The sequence below is a fragment of the Heterocephalus glaber genome, unplaced genomic scaffold (assembly GCF_053883595.1).
Source record: "Heterocephalus glaber isolate CG9 unplaced genomic scaffold, H.glaber_assembly_v1.0 deba00001606, whole genome shotgun sequence".
Classification (NCBI taxonomy): Eukaryota; Metazoa; Chordata; class Mammalia; order Rodentia; family Bathyergidae; genus Heterocephalus; species Heterocephalus glaber.
The window spans coordinates 33,103,408-33,116,746 of NW_028258377.1; the positions used below are offsets into that span (position 1 = coordinate 33,103,408).

At 39.4% G+C, this 13,339-nt stretch overlaps 1 long non-coding RNA gene across 1 annotated transcript in view; it reads right to left on the reverse strand.

Moving 5' to 3' along the window:
- Nucleotides 1-10,315: 10,315 nt before the first annotated feature.
- The window catches only part of LOC110345001 (uncharacterized), a 535,785-nt gene continuing 532,761 nt past the window's right edge, over nucleotides 10,316-13,339 (reverse strand). Inside the window, exon 6 of the long non-coding RNA XR_015444653.1 lies at nucleotides 10,316-11,214. This is a non-coding gene — a long non-coding RNA (uncharacterized LOC110345001). The remainder of the gene's footprint in view (nucleotides 11,215-13,339) is intronic.

The window sequence follows — 13,339 nt, forward strand, 5'->3', positions numbered from 1 at the left end:
AATGTTGAGCTCAACCTGAAGGGTCAATGGGTCATGGGTGATTCACTCTACTACAACTGTCTTGGAAACAATTCCTGGTCATGATGAAGACTTGTCCTTCTTGCTTTTTCAGTTACAATGATGAATAGCACACCAGCCTACCACTTGGCTGTGAACTGTCGGACATGTGAGTCATGTGAGTCCCATAGTTAGGCCAATGTAAGAGGGTCAAAGATATGATTTTAGAAGAACATTAAGTTAAGAGTGAAAGTTGTCAAGTCAAACCTCCTTGATTCAATCCTGGAATCACCACTTCCGAGCTATGTGACCTTGACGAAGTTTGTTCACTTAGTTTTTTCCTTTGCATTGTACCTTCCTTGTGTGTAAAATGAGGGTAATTTAGAGCATCTTTCTTTGTGGTCAAATGAAAATTTCCAATTAGAGTACTTAGTGAAGTGCCTTATTTACCAAGCACTTTATAAATATTGGTCACTTCATCTCAAAATAGCTTTGTGAGAGAATCACTCATTATCCCCACTGTATGGATGAGGAAATTGAGGCACTAAGAAGTTAGGGACCTTGCCCACACCCTCAGAACCGGTACATGGAGAAGCAGTATTCAAACTCCAGCTGTCTGACTACACAGCCCATGACACAGGACTGTGACAATCATGATGATGATAATGAAGAAAACAGTAATGATGATGAGTATGTTACTGCTTCAAAAATATGACCTATTGGGCCACTTTGAATTACAGTCAAGTATAAGACTAGATGTACCCTCAGACAGTTCATAGTCTATTAGGACAATGAGCCATGAGCTTCGAAAGTTCCCAGGGATGGTAGAGTGTGATAAGTGCCATAAACCAGATAAAGATAAGTGCTTTGGTAATTTTATCAAATCTCTCTCATTTAACCCTCAGTTAACCTGAAAATTCAATTAACCAGCAGCATTACCCATATGCTGCCATTAATAAGTTTTTATAGTATCAGTTGAACTAATTTAACTTTAACAAGCAGATGATTGCATATGGATTGCAACAGGATTTAGGAGCCCAATAACTCAGAAACTGGCTCCACGGCTAAATGCTTCCCTGTAAGAAAAGATACCACCACTGCCAGATAGCAAGGGAGGAGGAGAGAATACAGTGAGTCTTAGCACAACATGGTAAGGAAAAGAGCAAATCTCGCTTTATGGAAGACTAAAGTAGGTCAGAGGGAAAAGAAAAAGCCATTGGCAACCCTAATGTAATCTGGGTAACGTCTGTCACAGCAGATGGCTCTGCTTTTCTAGCAGACAGTCCAAAGGACAGGAAGTTGTGAGGCAAGGTGTGCCCAGCTATGTAAAACCGACTGTGAAGACAGATGAACAATCTCTGATGGAGCCTCCAAGCAAGCTTATAAGATGGGGCTCAAGAACTAAGATTTAGGATGTACGCAAGAGACCATGGAGACTGCATTATTCTCCCCATAGAAAATCACCTTCTTTCCTTCCAACTTGGGAGGACCCAATTCATCCATCAAGGCCCAACTTGAGTGCCCTGGGAACTGTCCCAGAAACATGCTAGCAAAAATTACAGTGTCCGTTTTCTGTATTCATTCGATCCTTTATTTATCTCTTCTCTGTACTAGTATTCACATCACAATTTATACAATGGGCTTTTCTAGACAGGAGAGATTACTGTGGTCCTAAATACTTACCAGAAGTTTTGTAAAGAATTAAAAGAATCATACCACAGTGATATATGTGTGCCCATGTTCATAGCGGCACAGTTTGTAATAGCTAAACCTTGGAAACAGCCCAAGTGCCCATCAACTGCAGACTGGATAAAGAAGATGTGGGTTTTTTTTTTTTATAAAATGGAGTACTACTCAGCCATAAAGAACGACAAACTAGAGACATTTATAGCTAAATGGATGCACATTGAGACGATACTCTTAAGTGAAATAAATAGGACACACGTGTAAATACCGAATAGTTTCTCTGGTGTGAGAAACTGAAAGTGTAAATAAGGACTAAATGTATAATAGGTAATGTGAAATAGGAAGAAAAGGTCCAAAGGGGAAGGGGAAGCGGGAGGATTAGGGGAAAGGAATAAATATGAGAAAAGGAAAAATGTGAACAAAGTCTTTGTAAATAGAGAGGGGTGGAGAGGTTGAAGGGAGGGCAGGGAAATGGGGAAAAAAGTAAGAACCAAGATATATCATGTAAAGGTACAAATTCCCAAAGATGAATGTCATCATATTGTATACCTAAAATCCACCAATACACTTAATGAATAATAATTTAAAAAAAAGAAAATAAAAAGACCTAAATGCACACAGAGGTCCAGAGCATATCTTTCGAGACAATGATTTCTAGACTCTTTTCCAATTTTAGGAACCATGTGCCCATGCTTGTCGTTCACTGGTACATAATGCTTATGTATCATGTGGTAAAAATGAATTTTATGATATTCCTTCCTCAGTCTTAATAAAATAAGAAGATTGTGCCCCAAGAAAAAAATGTCAAATGCCAGATCAGCTAAGTGAAACTTTGGTTGGATGGAGGCTTTAAAGGCAGTGAGATATAAGAATTCAGATTTCACTTAAAAATAAGACTAATTCCATTAACATGTGACAAGAACGAACCAAAAGTTCATCAGCTGAGCCAATTTTTCCCAGTTTGAGAGCATACTTAAGCAATGGAATTGGAACATAGCTCCTTGAAGTGTTTTTCTTCATCTTGCCCAGCTGGAGTTCATCTTCCATGCTCTATTCTCTAATGACACTGTATTTCTCCGTTTTAGCACTTTTAATTGCTATGATAGTGTCTGCTTCCCCAATAAGACTAGGATCCATGTTTCTCCAAGAATGAAACTTTACTTGTGTATCTTGAACCCCAATGAAAAGCCTTCAGCTGATTTCAGATACATCTTTTTCAATAGAGCAATGAACGCTCTTATTCTGCTATAAAGGAGAAAATGGGACTTGTTCCTTCATTAGAATCAAGGATTATGGTTGACAAGGGTCATCAGATGGAGCTCAGCAGCCCCTAGATTTATTGTTGCCAGAAACACTTGGAGAAGTGAAAGTCCCCAAATTAACATCAGCAAATCAGAGGTCAAACCTTTGCTTATAGATTAGAATCACTCGCATTTTTCAGTCACCCTCATAAACCAATTCCAGCCAAATAATGCTGTGAGTATGTGGTCTCAGAGAACAACTGAGCAAATGAATTCCTTGGCATTTCCCTCCCGAGATTTGTAACAAGCTTGCACTGAATGTTGCATATGAAACCTGAAGCCAATCAATGATTTCTTTTTCAGTGAGTGTCTGTGAGAGTCTAGGCAGGCCTGTGACCTGAGTCACTCTAATTAGAAGTGTTTCTGCTTCCTACAGCACCATCTTCACCTTCTCATTAAAAGACTATTACCCAGTGTCCATTTCAGTCGATTAAGCATTTAGTAACGTAATTGATATGGAAGGTGAGAAATGACGAATCTCACTCTATATTTCCAGGTGATACAAGTGAAATTCAGCTGCAGAAATTCTTGTATACTATATGACTTTAAATTCAAAATAATCATATGAAATTCCTTCCCTGCTACATGTTACAATTTCCACTGCTCTTAGGGTGGAACAAGTATGAATATTTGCACTAGCACTCTCAGGTTAGTGTCTCTGGAGATAAAGGCTGTCAGGTCTGAAGGAGGATAGAAGCCAGAAAAATCAACTTAGAGATTAGATATTCACTCTTCATCCCAAAAACAGTTGCTAGAGCACCACCCTATAAGGAAAATCACAGGAGGTCCAATGGCAGGTTTTTGTTCTTACCTTGTGGTGCTACCATCTTAGAGCTAGAGGTCACCTAAGTAATCCTCTCCCTGCTGGAATTTTACAGCATTGATAACTGAGACTCGATCTACAAAACCTGCCCAAGAACTGATGCCTAGGGAATAACACAGGCGAAACATTTTATATGGAAGAAGTGCTCACTTATTTAGTTACAGTTATGTCCTCCACTAACATTGGTCAAAACTTTCAGTAGTTAGTCTCCACGACCTATACTAACTCCCATCTATATTCTGCCAACTGAGATTCTCCAACTGGTATTTTTTCTTTTTTATTTCTGTCACTACTGTACTTATTTACAGTACATAATGACTGCATTCATTGTGGGGAATTGGTAGATATACATAACACACCTTAATTCTTTTTTATCCACTTCCCCTCCCTCCTTCTCCCTGTTCTCTACATCTCTTAGTCCTCTTCCCTTTTGCAAAAGATTTGTCTCTTTTTCCTATTTTCCTTTTTTTGCTTTTATTTATATTTTAAGTTTCTCAGATAAGAGAAACCATGTGATATTTAAGCTTCTGCATCTGATTTATTTCACTAAACTTTAAGATGCCAAGGTGCATCCATTTTTCTACAAATGACTCGTTTGTCCTTCTTTATGGGAGAATAGTACTCTGTTGTATATAAATACCACATTTTCTTCATCCATTCATTTGTTGTTGGACATATGGGCTGCTTCCACGATTCAGATATTATGAATTGTGCTGCAATAAACATGAGTATATGTTTGATGTCTTAATATGATGTCTTTAATTGTTTCAGAAAGATACCTAGAAGGAAAATAGCTGGATTGAATGAAATTTCTATTTTTAGTTTTTTGAAGAATCTCCATACTTCCAACTGGTATTTTAAGTAACAAAAAATAGCAAACCGTTCCAAGCATTATGGTTGTTGTGGGGAGTTAAATAAAACATCGTCCGAGAAGAAAATAAAGATGCGTTTATAGAGAAAAACTTGGACACTGGTTTCCATTTATGGTAAGAAGGGTTATTTTGCTTTGGCTGGGGGAAATAATTCCAAGAGTCCTGCTAATAAAAACAAAAAATATAAACAAAATAGAAGAATTGTTGTTTGAAAGGGTCAGAGAAGTAGAAAGGCTATGAAAAGTTACGCATCCAAGACTGGAGGAGGAAATCCTGAGTGATGGGTGAGACACGTGCAAACTACCTTTGACTTTAGGGAATTTACCAAATTGGAATAAACAAGTGAGGCTGAGAATCACTTTCACTAGCCTTCTAGGAGTCAGAGAAGAGATGAGTACAGTACCTGCCAGCATAAGCACTCTAGTAAGCCCCCATCGCTGCTGGTGACATTTCTAAAACAAGTGCACTAAAAAGACGAGGAGCTGGAAATGAACGAGCCTCCCCTGGGCTTCAGGCTAACTTGGAATCAGCTTGGTGAGCCAGAAAACAGCAAGCTCTGAAACCGGACTGAGATGCTCCCGGATAACTAGGGCTCCCATATATCTAGCAGAAGCAACTGGAATTTCCCTCTGTAGGAACATAACGTCAGGCTAGTCATAATTTCAAATTCAGTATTTGCCACACAGTAAATACAATGAGAGCAAAAGGAAACAGGACTAGGATAAGAACCAGCAGAAATAAAGACAATAGAAGCAGATCTGCAGGGGTCTCCAGATATTAGAGCTGCCACACAATCAGATTTTAAGAAATTGTGCTCACTATGTTCAAGAAAATGAAAGAATCAAAAATTTCTCCTGAAAACATAAAAATTGACTACCATTTTTTATAAATTACTGAATAAAAACTCTAAACAAAAACACATCAGGGATAGCCAAAGAGAAAACTACGTGTTCGTGAGTGCAACTTAGTGAGCTTCTCCAAAAATGCCCACAGAAATGTAAAAGACAAAGAATGTAGAAAAGAATTGTTTAACAAAACCAAGTTGGGAAGATTTGCTTTATTAGCTACCAAGAGTTATTATAAAACTTCCAAAGTTAAAATAGTGTGGTAGACAAAGAGAAAACAAAACCCAGAAACAGACACATACTTGAAAGAATATTTGATAATTTACCAAATTTTCACTACAAAGAATGTTCAGTAATTAGTAGCAGATCAAGAAGATATCAGGGGGAAAGAAGTTAAACTTGAACCTATCTTGGATCAGAAACAAATGTGTAATCTAAATAAGAAAACCCAACCCAACCGTATTAAGGTTCTGCAAGACAATATAGATAGACATCTTCCACTATCTCACAGTAGAGTAGGACATCTTAAACAGAACCCAAAAGCTTTTAACCACAAAGAAACATTATAATTACAATTTTCTGATCCCCAAAGGATCCAAAAGAATGAAAAGGCAAACAAGTTGAAGGCATTGTCTACACTGAGACTGACAAGGGTCTCTTACCTAGAATATTTTAAACCATAATTCTGTAAGATAAATACAACCATCAAAAAGAAACAGGTGACTTCAGCAGGCTGTGGTTAAAACAGGATGATGAGAAAGATAGTAAACTTATAAAAATACATATTCAATCTCACTAGTGATCAGGGATACACAAATGAAAACTGCAATGGGGAACCACTGCACTCCCTCCAGAATGGCTAGAAATACACCAAGCACAGCACATGTTGGGGAGAATATGGAGCAATGGAAGCCCTCATACACTGATGATGGCAATGTCAATTGGTTAGACCACGTAGGAAAAGACTGCATGGTCTGTGAAAGCAACTCATACACCTATTCTATGAGCTAGCTCTCTTCTGTGTATTGTCCATCTCAAGTGTTTGATCATATACATCAGAAGACATGCAGAAGAATGATCACAGAAGCATTATATGTAATATCTAAAAAGTACAACAAGCCAAATGCCATCAACAGTCAAATGGATAATATATTGTGATACATAAAACAGCACAGCATAAATGTACTATGTGTACATTGTGAAAGACTCTCATTATCATCATGAAGAACAGTAGAAGACACCAAGTGTGATAGTTGACTGATTGTGTCAATTTGAGTAAATAGCGCCCAACTGCATTGGCTCAGAATAACTGGATGTAGAAGACTCACCCTAGGGAGAAGTGTCCCCAGAATGCTATAAAAGGGAAACAAAGAAGGAAGGACTGCTCTGTCATCTTGGAGGAGGTCCAGTCTTCGCTTTTACCTTGGACGTCATCTCCTGGCACAGACTCTTCAACCTTCTAATGTGGATCCTTTGGCTTCTTGACCCAAGCTAGCACAGAACATCACAGACAGCCCCAAGCTTTCGACTGGGTCCTTTGGATCCTCAGTGTGCAGATGGACCTTTTGCCTTCTTCCACAACCACCTGACTTTGTGGGAGGGCATCATAAACCAATCTGTAAATTCTTACACATTTATTTATCTAGTAAATAATGATTTATTCCACTTAAATTGAGTTTGGAAAACAGATAAAACTAGCTTCTAATATTTAGGAATACATATAGAAGTGACAAAATATGAAACATAAACATGTATCATAAAAGTCAGACCAATGGTTACCTGGAAGGAGGACTAAGAAGATCCTTCTGAGGTGGAGGAATGTTCTATTTTTTAATCTACAGAATGAGTCCATAGATAGTTGCTTTGTAATAATTAATTGAGCCACATGATTTCTGTTTTATAATTTCTTGGTTTATTTTATAATAAAAATGTTAATATAAAGTCACTGCTTTAAAAGTAAATACTAAGCCCTAGTGACTGATTATGTACAGTGTACCAAATATTGTGCTAAGACTTTCACATCAATTAACTTAGTCATCAAACAACCCTGGGAGGTACATGTAATTATTACCCTTATTTCAGCAAAAAAAAAAAAAAATTAGGCCAGTAGTTCTCCACTTTGGCTGCGCATTCCACCCCTTGGGACATTTGTCCTAATTGTCTGTGCCCGTTAAATCAGAACCCTGGAGGCAGGACCCATCACTATTTTTCTAAAATTACCCTTATACAGGATTTCAAAAGTGAAGCTAAGTTTGAGACCCATGAGACAAAGTCATAGGAAGATTCTGCAATTTGTCCTCAACTAGACTCTACATAGAGTTAAAGCCCAGACAGTTTGATGCCAGGGTTCATGAGCTTCACTATTCCTCTACAATGCCTTTTAGATAAATGAGACCTCTTTCCTCAGGAAACTACAGAGATTTAAGAGAAAGCTGTACAGGGAAGACCCTTCTCAGAGTGACACAGGTACAAAGTGAGTGTCAGGATTGGGACCCTGTGGTCAGTGAGGCTAAATGATGGACAGAACCAGGGATATGGGGTGGGTGTACCATGCTAAGTATTCAGGCATCCTTCCCCTGGCACATGACATGGCTTCAGTGTGTCTTAGATAGAGGACTCCAACCGTGGCGCAGAGGATGAAGTGTGAAGAGAGACAAGGTCTGACAGGAGGCACGAGTCACCTCTGCTGCAGAAAGGATGAAGAGGAGCTGCATGAAGCAGGCCAGTATGGTAGGGATTATGCGGAGCATGTATCTGCAGAAAGGGAGGACTGGCGTGATGTAACGAGAGGGAGAATGAAGGATGGAAGGAATCCAGGAAGGCACCTGGAATCCAGGAATCCAGGATACTAGGTATAGATGATATCATTCACTGGGATCAAAGAAGAGGAAGAGAGGACTTGGAGGGTGAGTTACTGAGACCCACTTGGATAAGTTGGACGTAACTGGGAAATTCAAGAGGCAACTGGAAATAAAATCTAAATTTCTGGAAAATGGTAATGGTTTAGAAAGACAGGGTTAGAAATCATCAAGATGTCGTGGTAGACAAAATTGCAAACCTTGGCTAACACTGTCCTTCTAAGTGCCTATTTCCATCTTCATTTTCTAAAAATGCTATTTTTCCTATACCTTGATTACATCCCACCTTTGAAATAAGCAAAGAAGAAAATCCAAATGACCCAGTTCACACCTTACAAACTAGTTAATTCTCAGATAAGCCAGTTAATCTCTTTGAATCTGTGTCCTTGGCAGCAAAACTGAGCTAATTATCCAGAATTCGTCCAAGGCTGCTGGAGGAGTTAAGAGTACTTAAGGTTATGACTTAATATGTTTGACACTTTATAGCAAGAGAGACCAAAGCATATGGTTCAAAAACTGCCTCTTATCACATACATGGGAGTAAAATTTAGGAATAAAACTGTTAGTCCTGTGTTCCTTCTGCAGATAACATATTTGCTATCCTTCCCTCCCCAAACCCCAGAAAAAAAAGTGTAAGGAATATGTCTAAAGATTGATCATGATCATCATTATTCGCACTCAGTGAATGAGTACTACGTACTTGCACACTTTTCTAAGTGGCTCAGATGAATTAACTCCTTGATTCTCACTGAAGCCCTGTGAGATGTGTGCAAGTGTGAGTCACCTGTTAAAGAGAAATAAAGTGAAGGCACTGACACATTAGTTAACTTTCTCAGTGTTTGTAGGTAACACAACTCAAACCCAGGGAGTATGACATAAAGGCCCAGTTCTCTTAGTCACATCACAAATCCTGGAACTACAGGTAACAGACACAGGAAAGGACTTTGTCAGGCAAGCCCTTCATCTTCTCCCAAATGGCTACAAAAACTTAACTGATATCTGTGTGGTTTCTGCAGCTATGGAAGTATCGATGCCCTTCTAAGACACTAAAGAACCACCATGTGGATGGGACCTTGTGGAATTTAGTCTTCCTATCTACAAAGGTTAGACTTGGCACCGATGATAGGTAAGCCCCAAAACAAAGTTCTGTAGGGCCCATGGAACATCCTGTTTAGACTGCACTGCCATCCACGGGTACAAGGTAGCAAGAGATGAGGCCTAGGACTTAGAAGCCATGCCTGTACTCTAGTCTTCCCCTCCATAGTTCCCAATAAATGAGGTTATAGAGAGCAGCCTAACTCAAAGTCTTACTCTCCTTATGTGTAGGATAAGGCGGCTGGACTTGAGGAGAGGTGGGGGACAGGATCATCTTGATGATGCTAATTTGCTGCCTGAGACTCTTCTGTGAGAAAAATTTTACACCTAAGCTCAGGCTTACTGGAAGGACTGATTAGTCGCATCTGCCACGAAGGAGACACATGTGCTGCTGCATTTCTGATTGCCGTTAGCCAGACCATCATTAAGATTCCGCCCAGGGTCAACCCATTTTCTGGTCCCCCTTCTGTCTCTCTTAGAAGCTTTCTTTCTCTCAGTAAATTTTCCTACTGTTAACTGTTACACAAAATGGCCGCAGGGAGGTCTGTTACTCAAAATGGCACCCGCTTCTCCTAAATGGGTCCTTTACTCTCTGGGAAAGTGGAACTGAGCTCGCCATTCCACCCCACTACTCATCTGCCAATAAGTTTAAACTCTGTCACCTGCCCCAGCAATACAACTGATCCTCAGCCCCCTCGGTGCTCTCTAGCCACACAACCCTTTATAAACCTCACCCAGTTAGTCTCTCTCTCCCTCTCCCTCTCCCTCTCCCTCTCCCTCTCCCTCTCCCTCTCCCTCCCCCCCCCCATTCTTCGAGACAGCCTGGCAGCTCTTTCCCCAATAAATCCCTTCCTCCAGTTTAACAAAAAAAAACATTCCTCCCAGCTTTGTAACACAATGTCAAGCTCATGTCAATTTAGCACCTTTGCAAATAGGTACACTTCCAAAAGATAATTCCAGGCAAGTAAGGAACACTATAGTATGTTTATTTTTACTGCTATTATTAGTATTATTTTTATGGATTTTAATGCTTTTTATTTTTATAAAACTATCTTATTAGTCACAAACCTTGAACCAATTGCAGTATTAAGTATTTTTGCTTCTCTAGGGCCTCTATTAAAGAAAATGGAATAATTACTCAAAGTTTACCTGTATTTTTACTTTATAAATAAATACGCTGGTGTAGTTGCTCTGTCTGACTAATGAAAAGCAAATTCTATTCTCCCTCCATTCTTTTAAGCTTGACCTGTATTTCTGAACTGTGAGAAAGAAAAAGCCCAGGATCACTGTAAAGATGCTTTTAACAAGCATGCCCTCCCGCAAGGGGATTTCCTCCTCCAGACAAACTGTGATGGTATCTAGTAAATCTGCCTTTACAACGATTATATGAGTTCCATTTCATTTTATTTCTCTCCTCATACATAACATGCAGGATAATAGATGATCCAGTACTCAAATACCACGGAGAGATCTAAAAGAGAATGCATCTGTCAAGGGCCACAGTAGACTCCGCCAACTGCTAGTACTGCTAGATTGTGACCACACTCCATTTTTCATCACCATTCCGCTTAATTTACCACAAGTGTCATTGTCCCAGCGCTGTCAGCTTGGAAAGATGATGCCCTTGTTGAGTGGGCCTCATGGGTACTGACTGTGGAGAGGCACTGGTGGTAAGGAGAGGGCCATCATTCATAATTTCCCACTCTACTTAGTTGAGGCAGGCAGATGACTTGGAGCCTGAGGAAAACAAGAATGTGAAGCTCAGCAGATGGAAAGTCAAATATCTTAGCAGCAACTGCTGCTGGCTCTGATTCTTCCAGCTCCCTACCTTTGGTGGAGAGACTTTGTGTCATTGCTGCTCAGAGTACAGATCTATGCTTTGCAGCATGGCAGCCCCTAGCTATATGTGGTTATGAAGCTCTTGAAATGTGCCTAGTCCAAATGGAGATGTGTTGAGTATATGAAACATGGACTATTTTAAGATTTAGTGCAATAATAAAGAAAGGAGAGCACAATAATTTTCATGTGCACCTCAAGTTGAAATGGTCATATATTGGATTAAATTATATATAACATATATTTTTATATAATACATATTTATATAAAATATAAATGCTTATAAAATTAAATTGTATATATAACATCAAAATTAATTTCACCTAGTAGCTTTTTACTTTTTAATATGACTACTGGCTAAAATTACACATGTGGCCTGCATCATTTTTCTGCTGGACCTAAAAGCTCTTGAGTCTGAATATCACTTAATCCCACCTCTTCCTTTTACAAAGAGAAAACCAAGAATGGATTAGACAAGCAGCTTAACTATATTCCTGTAGCCAGTGCATGACAGCGCTAAGATGTGTTACTACATCTCCAATTTCTAGACTGGACCCCCTTTATCCCATATCATCTCAGGAGTACCACAGAATGCTAAGAGTAAGGAGATCTGGGTATTGTTTCATGGTTTCAGTTTCGGTCTCTAACTCACTAGCAACACATTGATAAATTTCCTATTTCTGTTTCTGTATTGTCAATGACTGGAAGCTTATCCTAAGTAGTTGGCTGGAAAGTTAAAGAAATAAAAAGACGCATTGGAAATCCTAAAGAACAAGTCAATATGAAGTCTAAACTCTAAGCGCATCAATATGGGAACAAGAACATCTCCCTGCATTTCAATTTTGATACCATCATCACTGCCATTTGGGTTTCTTAATGTCTTGGGGACTCAATTTCTGCACCTGTAATAGTAGCCACTTAATCAATGGTGCAGGAATTGAGTTAGGTAAACATACAAGACATGTTGGCTTTTGTTTTTTTAAATAGAAATGATATTACTCTACTTTTGTCATCAAAATTTCTGGGCATAAAACTCACAGAAAGAACTCTTAAAATATAAGCTTGGTGGAGATTTAGCTCAGTGGCACAGATCCTGCCTCACAAGTACAAGGTCCTGAGTTTGACCCCTGGTACCAAAAAGAAAAAAATATAAGACCATGGGTGATTACTCAGTGGGTGGACTCAGGGACAGAAGAATGGCCCAATGTCTCCAAAAGAAAGGTCCATGACACAGTCTTGAACAACAGTAATGATACTATCTACTTTGCTGGATTGTCGAGAGAATTAAAAACCCTTTTACATTGCATTTTTACTCATTTTTCTGTTGCTCTAATGGAGTATCTGAGAATGGGTAATTTACCCGGGAATTTTAATTTATTTTGGCTTACGGTTCTGGAAGTCTAAGAGCAAGGCACTGGCTTGCTTGGCTTCTGATGAAGGCCTCGTATGCTGCTCCATGCGTGGTGAAACAGAAGGGAAAGAGGAGAGAATGCAAAGAGAAGAGGGGCCGGGGGACCAGAAGTTGATAACAATGTGCTTTTATGAACACTAAAGCCACTCTCTCAGGAAGCAGTGATCCCTTCACAGGGGTAGGCCACCCTTGATCCGAACACCTCTTAAAGACCTCACCACTCACCACTCGATACTATTACAATAGAACTAAGTTTCAACCTGACTTTTGGCCGTGACTAACCGCACCCAAGCCAAAGCATTGCTTGAAAATAAACGCTAGATTTCAATTTTTAAAAAAGACAAACTCTCTCTTATCCACTAGAAAATACATAATAACACCATTGAAATGCACTACTTAATTTAGAGTTGTCATGGTTTGGGTCCAGATGTCCCCCAAAGCTTCATGCAGTCATAGGTGGCTTTTTCAGAGGTGGCTGCATCTACAGCGTGTGATGCTGGGATTAAGAACATGTGATTACTAAACCAGTCTACTGCTTGCTTTGGCACTGCCCCAATCCCAGTAGTCTGGATAAGATAAAGGGCCCAGAAAGACACCGTTAAGGTCTCTTTTTGC